Source organism: Callorhinus ursinus, unplaced genomic scaffold, assembly GCF_003265705.2.
Source record: "Callorhinus ursinus isolate GAN/ISIS: 27379988/994484 unplaced genomic scaffold, GSC_fseal_2.0 scaffold1, whole genome shotgun sequence".
NCBI lineage: Eukaryota > Metazoa > Chordata > Mammalia > Carnivora > Otariidae > Callorhinus > Callorhinus ursinus.
In genome coordinates, this window is record NW_027397063.1 from 126884433 (window position 1) to 126896043 (window position 11611).

Consider the following 11611-nt stretch of genomic DNA (forward strand, 5'->3'; position numbering starts at 1 on the left):
GTTAAACACACGGTGACCATGTGTGTATGTGATTGTGTGCACATGCACCTAAATTAAAAAACAAAAAAGAGCCAAGTCCCCTTGAGCAAATGTCATATTGAAGATAAAGAAATAACAGTAAGACAGAGATATGGAAAACAAATATTTATTGGACACAGAACATCAGAGACAGAAATTACTATGAAAATTGACAGAAAAACAGGGATGGTATTAGGCTTTCCATGGCAAGATGATTTAGGCATTTATATGAATCACTGTTCAACAAAGCAATTATTGACAAGCATGTTATTCTGTAATGAAGAGTATATAAATGTTAGTATAAAAATAGATTCATGGTGAATATTTCAGTGAAGGGTATGTAACAGAAATATTTTTTTGAAAAAAAGTCCCTCAGAGTTCACACAAAAATCTGATATCAGCATTGTAATGATGTCTCAACCTATGCACAAATAACTTAATAAGCAGGCTGAACTTAGGGATATACAAACATGAAAAAATTTTATTGTTCACCAAAACTGACTTCAGCCATGTTGATTTGTACTTCCATTTCCTCATTCTAGATCTTTCCAGTCACTCTAAGTAAACCTTTTCCACTGTTCTTCCGTTCTCTGGGCCAGGCCTGCAGCTCTTCTGCCACTAGTGGTATGCTGTACAATTTCTCAAAGCTCTGCCTAGTCTCAACAAGACATGGCTACATTCCAAGGTACTCAATGAATGCATTAGAAACGCACGTACTCATGCCATGTCCTGAAGCAAAATTACAAACTGCTCCATTGTAAAGGGGGAAGTAAAATCCAGTGCCTCTTTCTGGACAAATGACTCAGGACTCTGACAATATCTTCAAATCCCCCCCTTCCTATAGTTCTCTACTTATGTTAACCTTTGAGGTAGGAAGGGTTATAGTGACACAGAAGTTGGTCATCTTGTATTTGTCTTGGAGGTATATGTTCCCACTAATTCTCAGCTCATCATCTTTTTCTCATTCTCAATAATGGAGAAAAAGAGCTAGAAAATAAAGACCTTTTAAAGACATGATGTGGCACTAAAATAATAAGTGGCTCTCTTAAATATTTTTAAGTAAAATAGTTCTTGTTTTGCCAATGTGGCAACAGTGATAAAGAAGACCCAACTATTAAGGTGGCCTGCTATTGTATAGTTACATTTTCTCTCTGGTGAAGTAAAATCTAAGAGACATACCCATCTTTTAATATGGGAATGTGTCTTTTAAGGCACCACTGATGATTTTTAGTTCTACAGGAGGAACTCTCCTTTTAAGCTAAAACAAAAAAGATTTAGGCTAAACATAATTAAGAATTTTTGTCAGTGTGATTAAACACTGAAAATAGGATGGACGTTCAGAAAATATTTACATGATTCCAAATAATAAGGGGATTTAGCTCTCTAAGGACTGATCTATTTGATCAATTCAAAAGATGAATTCTTTCTATCTGTGCAGGACCTAGCCTCCTTTGGAAGCACCAGCCTGGATCTGACAAACTTTTTAACTTGATAGGTAGGGCAGTGGTAACATCCCCTACTGTGAAATTGGACATTTTTTAATTGATATGTTGATTGGAGGGTACAAATAAGCATTTACTGGGTGGGAGCCCATGACGGTGACATCTTGGAATTCTTGAGACCACCTGGCAAAATAAAGAAATGTTCTGTATTGTGCACGACTTTTGAAGAATTACCCACCAGCCAAGTAGGTAAGAGGCTGATTGTAATTATCTGTGCCTAAAAACAACAACTTTTCATAATAAACTCAAAGTATTTTAACACTGTTTAAATGTATGCTGAAAGCTGCAGAAATATAACTACTGTGTTTATGGAGTCGAGACCTTGCTTTGTTTTATAAGGAATTTTATGTGGAGTGGTTAGCTATTTCAGAAAAGTACATGACAACAGCAATGCTGTTCGCGATATCTGGGACTTCAGTACAAACTCCTATATTAATCTGTATTTGTAGCTGTCACAATTTAGGGATTCTACAATTAGGTGGAAACATCTGGCTTGTTAATTTATCTTGTTGTACAGAAGTACCACAGGGCTTGTGTATTGAAAAACGTATTATTTTATTCGAAATTACATTCCTTTTAAGTTTACACTATAATTTGAGAATTATATTAATTTTTTAAGATTTTATTTATATGGGAGAGAGAGAGAGAGCACAAGCAGAGGGAGGGGCAGGGGGAGAGGGAGAAGGAGACTCCCCGCTGAGCGCAGAGCCTGATGCCTGGCTGGATCCCAGGATTCTGAGATCATGACCTGAGCTGAAGGCAGATGCTTAATCAACTGAGCCACCCAGGTGCCCCAAGAATTGTATTAATTTTAAATGTGTATAAATAGTTCAGTAAATATATGATTTTCATTTCAGGATAGTAAAGGAGCATTACAAAAAGTACTTGTTACCAAAGGGAGTGGTGTGGCTGATAGTCCCGGCTACTTTTCAATTAGATTATATGAAAGCTTCAGGTCCTGGACACCAGATGTGGAGAGGATTCTCATTCAATTTTAAAGGCATTTCTATTTACATAAATGGTTGAAAAAAATGACATGAAAATTTGGCAGACAAAAAATATCCTTAAGCAATTGTTAAGAATTCTTTTGATTTTTATATTCAGTCCCCTGGAATAACGAATGCTAAGGTTGGGATAGATCAAGAATCTTCTCTGAGAATCAGGAAATAATGCCCAAAGCCAAAGATAGAAAGATTTTTTTTTTTAACAGAATGCAAAATACCATCATGGTGTTCTAAAGATTTGCCATATTATAAGGTAGAAGGAAAAGTATAAAAGTTCAGGTATGGAGATTAATGTGGAACCCTCCAAGGAGAAGATAGTGATTGCAAGTTAGGAGTAAATGATTATTATGTTGGGGTGCATTTACATCATTGACATTGCACAGAATAGGGGTTATCCAGCCTTGCTCCCTAAACATAGAGGTTTCTTCAAGGTACATCAAGTTATATACTTAATTGAGGATGGGACATGCATATAGGCTCCCTCAAATCCTGCTTTTCTTCATATACAGCAGCAGTTCAGCACTGTTCAAACTTATATATTTGGGTTTCCAAGCATTTGTCATTTATGACAAATGTCATTTAATTTTTTTTTTTAATTCTTGGTTTTATAGACTGAATGACACTGTTGTAACCCAAAGCTAGAGTTAACTTCTTAGTCTGTTCAGACTGCTATAGCACAATACTGCAGACTGGGTGGCTTATCAATAAGAGACACTAATTTATCACAGTTCTCTGGAAGTATAAGATCAAAGTGCCAGCATTGGTGGGTTCTGGTGAAGGCCCTCTTCCCAGATGCAGACTGCTGACTCCTTGCATCCTCATATGGCAGAAGAAGCTAGGCAGCTCTATGGGGTCTCTTTTATAAGAGCACTAATCCCATTCAGGAGGGCCTCCCTGTCATGACCTAAGCACTTCCTAAGGGCTCCACCACCTAATACCACCACACTGGGCATTAGGATTCAACATATGAATTTTTGTTTGGGGTGGGGGAGGACACAAAATTTCAGTCCAGAGGTTATGAAGTTGAGATAGACTGTTACATTGTTTGCCTCAATGAACCATGCCTCCCATACTCATCCCTTGTATAGTCCCCTCCCACACTGGCTCTTGGCTTGGTCATATGTCTTGCCTTGGTCAATAGGACATTAGTAAGCAGAGGCTTGATAAGCACTTGCTCATTATATCTCCCTTATTTCCCTACCTAGAACATTCCCTCTTGAGATGATCATAACTGTGAGGAAGCTCAATTCAACCACCGACAGTGGCCAAGTGATAAAGAATGAAGGAAATTAGCCAACAGCCAGAACTGAGGCCCCACGTATATGAACACTAATGGAGGAGCCACAGGCCAGTCCCGACTATTTGAGCTTCCCCAGCTGAAGCCCTAACCAACAGGAAAGAGACAAGCCATCTTTTGCCCTGATGCTCAGAAGAGTGAACGAAAAAATAGCAGCTGTTTTAAGTCACTAAGTGACATAAGTTAAGTGAAACAGGGAGCCTTCATGATCCCTTAGCTAAAGGACCAAGGCTACTGTATGTGTGAAACCAAAGGTGATATGTTTCAACTATTTTTCCAAAGAAATGCTGCTCAGAGTCCCTGCCCCTCTTCTCTGGGTCAAAATTCAAAGTGTCTCTGAATGTAATAAATAATACTTTCCAATATAAAATAATATAAGGGTTTGGGCATGACATGGATTAAATTATTTCCTATTTGTTTGTTTTAAATGTCAGTGACATGCCATTTCTGTGGCATCAGTGGCAATTCTCAAGAATAGAAAATGATGTGGAAAATTGTAAATTTGGTTCTTTTTTTTTTTTAAAGATTTTATTTATTTATTTGGCAGAGAGATACAGAGAGAGAACAATTAGGCAGAGAGGCAGGCAGAGGGAGAGGGAGAAGCAGGCTCCCCGCCGAGCAGAGAGCCCGATGCGGGGCTTGATCCCAGGACCCTGGGATTATGACCTGAGCCGAAGGCAGACACTTAACCAACTGAGCCACCCAGGCGCCCCGATTCTTTTTTTTTTCACTACTGGGTATTTACCCCAAAGATGCAAATGTAGTGATCCGAAGGGGTACATGCACCCCAATGTTTATAGCAGCAATGTCCACAATAGCCAAACTATGGAAAGAGCCAAGATGTCCATCGACAGATGAATGGATAAAGAAGATGGTGTGTGTGTGTGTGTGTGTGTGTGTATACATACACACACACACACACACACACACACACACACACACACACACACCATGGAATATTATGCAGCCATCAAAAGGAATGAAATCTTGCAATTTGGTTCTTTTTTAAAATAAAAATTCAACAGATGAAATTTCTTTTTCTATTTAGAGAGTAGAAGTCATATTCCACAGTTCACTGCATTTGCAGAGTAAGAGCATTAGTATTCATTTACTGGTATATAGTTTGCCATGTAAATTGACTTTAACAACCATATCCTGCAAGACACTTAGAAATCTTTAACTATTTGTATCTTTTTAATACACAAATTTGGCTCTACCTCCTATTGCCTATGTTTTCGCCTGAAGTATGAGGGCATGGTATTTTAATTCCTCCATCAGCTATACATTTGGGTGAAATTTGCTCATCTACTGTGTAAGATCTGTAAGCTCTCAATTGATGCCAGGAAGTCCACCCACACCTCCTGTTCTGGCCATGATCTCACCAGCCCCTACTCTGCCCTGATTGAATAATTGTTTCAATAAAAATAAGTGTAAGCTCTCAGTTAGTATAAATGAGTAGTTGTGTGGAAAATCTTGTTTCATCCTGCTACCAGCTTGAAAGGATGTGCTGTCTCTAAATGTGTACCACTTGGGAAACACATGCTGGGACTTCTAAAGTCTCAAAAACCACCAAGGTGAAAAGTCCCCCAATAGCAATAGCAAAATCTCAGTTATTTTGTTCCCTCTCTATCCTAACATAAGACTTTGTACAAGTCACAAAACTTCTGTGTCTCAATTCACCCAAAACTAGACTGAAATTTTTAAATTAAGTGATTGCTGAGAGGATAAAATGAGGAGGTACAATTATATGTAAATCTGTTTTGATATTATCCTTGTGGGGGGGCAGGTAGAGAGAAGTACGTGCTAATATATATCATTGTATAAATCCAAGATAGTACTTTTATAAGCATTGTTATTTAAAATTTGAAATGGAAAAAATTAAAATTAAAAATTAAAAATCTGGTTAAGCTTATGTGTCAACTTGACTGGGCCACAGGATGCCCAGATATCTGGTTAGACATTATTTCTGGGTGTTTCTTGAGGGTGTTTCCAGAAGAGATTAAGATTTGAATTAGTGGAATTAGTGAAGCAGATATCCCTCCACAGTGTGGGTGGGCATTATCTAATCTGTTGAAATCCTGAATAGAACAAAGGGTAAGGGAAGATTTAATTCACTCTGACCCCAAGCTAGAACATCAATCTGCTCTCAGTGCTCCTGGTTCTGAGATTATCAGACTTTGAGTAGAATCTATAACATCACCTCCCCAGCTCTCAGTCCTCTGAACTATACCACCCACTTTCATGGGTCTCCAGCTTGCAGAAAGACGATAGGACCTCTTAGTCTCCATAATCACATGAACAGGGACCTTATAATCAATCTCTCTCACTCTCTCTCAATCTCTCCTATTGGTTCTGTTTCTCATTGGAGAACCCTGGTCAATATAACCATCTATAAATTGGCAAAGGAAACATTTTAAAATCAAGTGTAGGGGCACCTGGGTGGCTCAGTCAGTCAAGCATCTGCCTTGGGCTCAGGTCATGATATCAGAGTCCTGGAATTGAGCCCCACATCAGGCTCCTTGCTCAGCAGTGGAGTCTACTTCTCCCTCTGCCTCTCCCTCTGTCCCTGCTTGTGTACTCTCTCTCTCTATCTCTCAAATAAATAAAATCTTAAAAAAAATAAAAAATAAATAAAATCAAGAGTAGCTTTCTAAAATTTAGGCATTGAGTAGATTCCCCAATTGCTTTGACAAAAACAAGTGTAAACTGAATTTTTAAGTTAAATTCTATTTTTCTTACAATGAGATTGGGTTTCCAAGACAAACTAAAATGTATACAAAGAGCCACAGCTCAAAGGAGTATATGCTTAAACAGCTAAATTACTTTAACCTTTAAGCTATCATCCAGTGCTTTTGCAGAATAAATTTAAAAGAGATTTTTTTTCTGTTTTATTTTAAACTACACTATTGTATAAACTTACTTCCTTGATTCTTCAAACATGACCTAATCCAATAGGAGGTTACCACATCTCAAATATTTCTGGGGTTCTTAGGAAAGGGAAACATAGGTGGGAAAAAAATATAGCCATCCTAGCAGGCTGTCATGGAGAATCTCAAAATGAGAAGCCAGAAACCACCACGTCATTTCAATTTAAATGAACATCCAGGGCAGTATTAGAAGGAAGAGGTAGGAGGCTGTGAGTTGGGAAGGAGAATGAAATCACATGTTGGTGGTGGACGGGAAGTAATGGAGGAATGTTTATGGTTATGTCAAATTAATTTCGGTAATTTTATTCTGCTATCACCTGACAGTTTTATCCCCTTCCCCAATCTTCTGCTCCCACAGCATGAAGTTTGTGGTACAATTTTTATATACTAGGAAGGGCCCTGATTACAGGAATCTTCAAAGCTCTCGAGGAGCCAAGGTGAACACCAACATAGAATCAATTCCATTGTGTAATAAGAATGTATTGGATGGAAAGCCTCAAGACACAGGTTCCTCCCACTTCTGCAAGGTGCATTTGCAGAAGTCACTCAATCTTTCTATTAAGTACCAAGCCTAATGGAAAACAATTTTAAACACGGGGTCACTCAGAGAATGCTGCGCTCATGTGCTCTCCTTGAGCAATCTACCTGAGGTGAGCCTTATCCAACCAAGAGATGGCTGGGAAAATTTGGCAAACAGACCAGTAGTGAGTGTTTCATGTATTTAATTATAGAACTGAGTCTAAAACAAAAAGTGAAAGACTACTATGTATGTATAATGTGCTCTGATAAAATAAAAGGAATGCAACTAAAAAATAGGAGAATATGGGGGATTCAAGAGAACACTCGCTATGATGAACACTGAGTAATGTACAGCATTGTTGAATCACTGTATTGTACACCTGAAACTAATATAACACTATATGTTAATAATACAGGAATTAAAATTTAAAAACTTAATAAAAATGGGAGGATAGGAGAGAGAGAAAAGAAAGTAGAATAAGTTATAGGCTGTTGTGTAGGAATACTAATGAACACTAGCCAACCAGACAGTAAAAAATAAGAGAAAGGGAGATCAAGGGTACTTGAAAAGGTATACATGTAAACAACAACAAAAGCAAAAATCCAAATCTTCAAAATACCAAAAGAAATTTTTAAAGCAAGGAAGACACACAAAATATAGAAAGAAACAGTAAATATAACATAACACAGAAATTATTAAATAATAATATACACAGCTGAGACCAAACATATCAATTACAACAAAAGTTTCTTTTAAAGGAAAAACATTTTCAAACTGGCTCCTTCAGTAAAATCTACCTCTAGGTGTATTTAGAGAATACCTGAAAGATAATGATTTAAAAGGGCTAATATCCAAAATCTATAAAGAACTTAACAAACTCAACACCCAAAGAACAAATAATCCAATCAAGAAATGGGCAGAAGACATGAACAGACACTTATGCAAAGAAGACATCCAAATGGGGCACCTGGGTGGCTCAGTTGGTTAAACGATTGCCTTCGTCTCAGGTCATGATCCTGGAGTCCCGGGATCAAGTCCCGCATCGGGGTCCCTGCTGCTCAGCGGGGAGTCTGCTTCTCCCTCTGACCCTCCCCCCTCTCATGTGTTCTCTCTCTCTCTCTCTCATTCTCACTCTCTCAAATAAATAAATAAATAAAACCTTTAAAAAAAAAAAAGAAGACATCCAAATGGCCAACAGACACATGAAAAAGTGTTCAACATCACTTGGTATCAGGGAAATCCAAATCAAAACCTCAATGAGATACCACCTCACACCAGACAGAATGGCTAAAATTAATAAGACAGGAAACGACAGATGTTGGTGAGGATGCGGAGAAAGGGGAACCCTCTTACACTGTTGGTGGGAATGCAAGCTGGTGCACCCACTCTGGAAAAACCTCCAGTGTGGAGATTCCTCAAAAAGTTGAAAATAGAACTATCCTACGACCCAGCAATTGCACTATTAGGTATTTACCCCAAAGATACAAATGTAGTGATCCAAAGGGGCACCTGTACCCCAATATTTATAGCAGCAATGTCCACAATAGCCAAACTATGGAAAGAGCCTAGATGTCCATCAACAGATGAATGGATAAAGAAGGTATGGCATATGTATACAATGGAATATTATGCAGCCATCAAAAAATGAAATCTTGCCATTTGCAATAATGTGGATGGAACTAGAGGGTATTATGCTTAGCGAAATAAGTCAATCAGAGAAAGATAAGTATCATATGATCTCACTAATATGTGGAATTTGAGAAACAAGACAGAGGATCATAGGCGAAAGGAGGGAATAATGAAACAAGATGAAATCAGAGAGGGAGACAAACCGTAAGAGACTCTTAATCTCAGGAAACAAACTGAGGGTTGCTGGAGTGGTGGGGGGTGGGAGAGATGGGGTGGCTGGGTGATGGATGTTGGGGAGGGTATGTGCTATGGTGAGCCCTGTGAATTGTGTAAGGCTGATGAATCACAGACCTGTACCCTTGAAACAAATGATATATGTTAAAATTTAATTTAATTTAATTTAATTTAAAAAAAATAAATAAAAAATAAAAGGCCTAAAAATAGAGGAAAGGACAAAGGCATAAGGAAAAAAAATGAAAGAACAGGATTCTAATCCTGATAGCCAGATAAAGTCAAATTCAGACCAAAAAACAAAAATAAAAACAAAGAACAAGTAACATTAAATGAGACAAAAACACAGTATAAAGCTAAGAATACATGTTCGGGAAGAAAAAAAAAAAACAGCATTGAGTTCTACTTCTAGTTCTTTCTGTAACTTTGAGTTAGGCAAGTTCACTACCCTGAGTGTAAATTTCCTCCATACTAAATGATAATAATAAATTTACCGAACAGAGTCCTTTCCTTCTGCCATAAATATAATCCACATTCAAACAACGGGGAAACAATTCCTGTCACCCACCAGATGCTTTAATGCTGAGTGGAACATACAAGCTCTATTAGCTTGTATCCAGAATATTTTTATAAGCTTCTCTAGATGTTTGTTTTTTTTTTAAAGTGTATTATTTAAAACTAAGAACCTCCTGTCCTTTCTGGATTTCTAAAATGACGGAACCATATTTTTGGCTGTGGGTTTCCGAAGGCAGTATCCATAGTCCCCTGCGGTAAACACAAAGAGAAAAAAACTTACAAAAGCTCATCCAGATTTTCAGCAAACCCACTCCTTTTTCCTCCTTTGGAATTAACACATGTTTATTGAATTCTACTATATACTGGGCACATATGGCCCTCTTTCTTGCATTGTAATTTATCTCAATTCCACAAGACTTCGTCGAGGGACTACTGTGGCAGGCACTAAGTGCTGCCAGAGTGGCAGCTACCAACAGCAGACACAGTTCTCAGTGACCTCGCAAGGTGGCCTGAATTTCCACCTCCTTATTTATTTCTAAGGAGTTCTCATACTCCTGCCCTATAGATTCTGAAAATGATTACTCCTCCGCAGATCAGTCTGGAAGACCTTGACACATTGATATGCCGAGGTAGTTAAAGCCTGCACCCATCAGCCTATAGGATTTTCTACTGTGAATCAATAGGGAACCCCCAGCTTGGCCTTACCCTGAATCACAAAAGAAATTTTTCATCAAAGAACTAAAAGAAGGAAAAAAGAAGGGAGTAATACAGAAAGGAGGGAGATTGTAAGAGATAAAAGCAGAAAGAAGGGAAGAAAGAAGACAGAGAGAGAGAAAAATACCTTGTATATATTTATAGATTTTTCAAATGCCACATAATTTGGCCTTTGAATATCACTAGAATGTACCTGTCTCTGACTTCAGCTTTTGCATTATGTATTTATGTAAAATACATGTAGCCAGGAGGAGCCTTTGAAATTCTCATTACTATTCCTTGGGGGGGAATTATAAACTTGTTCCTGCTCATACAAACTCAGAGAGAGCTGTCCGCAATCCTCTGCAATATAATTATTCAATCTGAACCTGTTATATGTCTCTCTTCTCTTTCCTGCCATCTGATTAACTGACATGCAATTATCCTGTGATTATTGTATTTCATTAATACCTTTGGATCCTGTGTTCCCATTTTGTTGTACCATCATTTGATTTTAAATGCATTAAATATAATCAGTTTAATCCCAGCTATACTATATCAAATAGTTTGCCACCTACAGAATTTCCAGATATATTTTCAGTTTGCACAGTAAATACAGAATTGAGGCCTCACCCTGACTGAAAAACAGGCACTATTCATTAGAAGAGTAGAAACTGAAAGAACTGACAAGAGTTGAAGATTTGAAGGCAATTTTGGCATACAGTTTATCCGGTATCACACAAGTACCCGAATGAACCATTTACTTATGGGAACATAGAGCAAAGTCCATAATAAAAACTCAAATATTGGAGCAGTTGTGGCTGTAGGGCCTAAACAATATGATAATATAAAAATACTTTTATTATTAACAAAGTGTATCATAATCATGAGTTTTAACAGTTCATCATTGACTTTGCCTATGGATTCCTGCTTTGTATCAAGATAATGCAAATTTAATTTTTAACACTGTAAATATTGTGATGTTTTCTAAGAGTTTAGATAGTGAAAATAAGAACAATCCCAATACCAATGTTAGCATGACCCAGACATCACCAAAAAAGAAAGCTAAATGTCTGTGTTATTTTAATAACAGATGGAAGTACAACTGGGCTAAGGAGGTAAATGATCACAACAGTGCATATTAAATAGTATGCTAGAAAGAATTTGGAAATGGGCAAGGTGGAGGAGGAGATATGAAAGCACAGATTGAGACCGAATCTCACAAATTTGGGATGATTCGGGATGATAGGGCAAGTACTTCTAAATCAATTAAA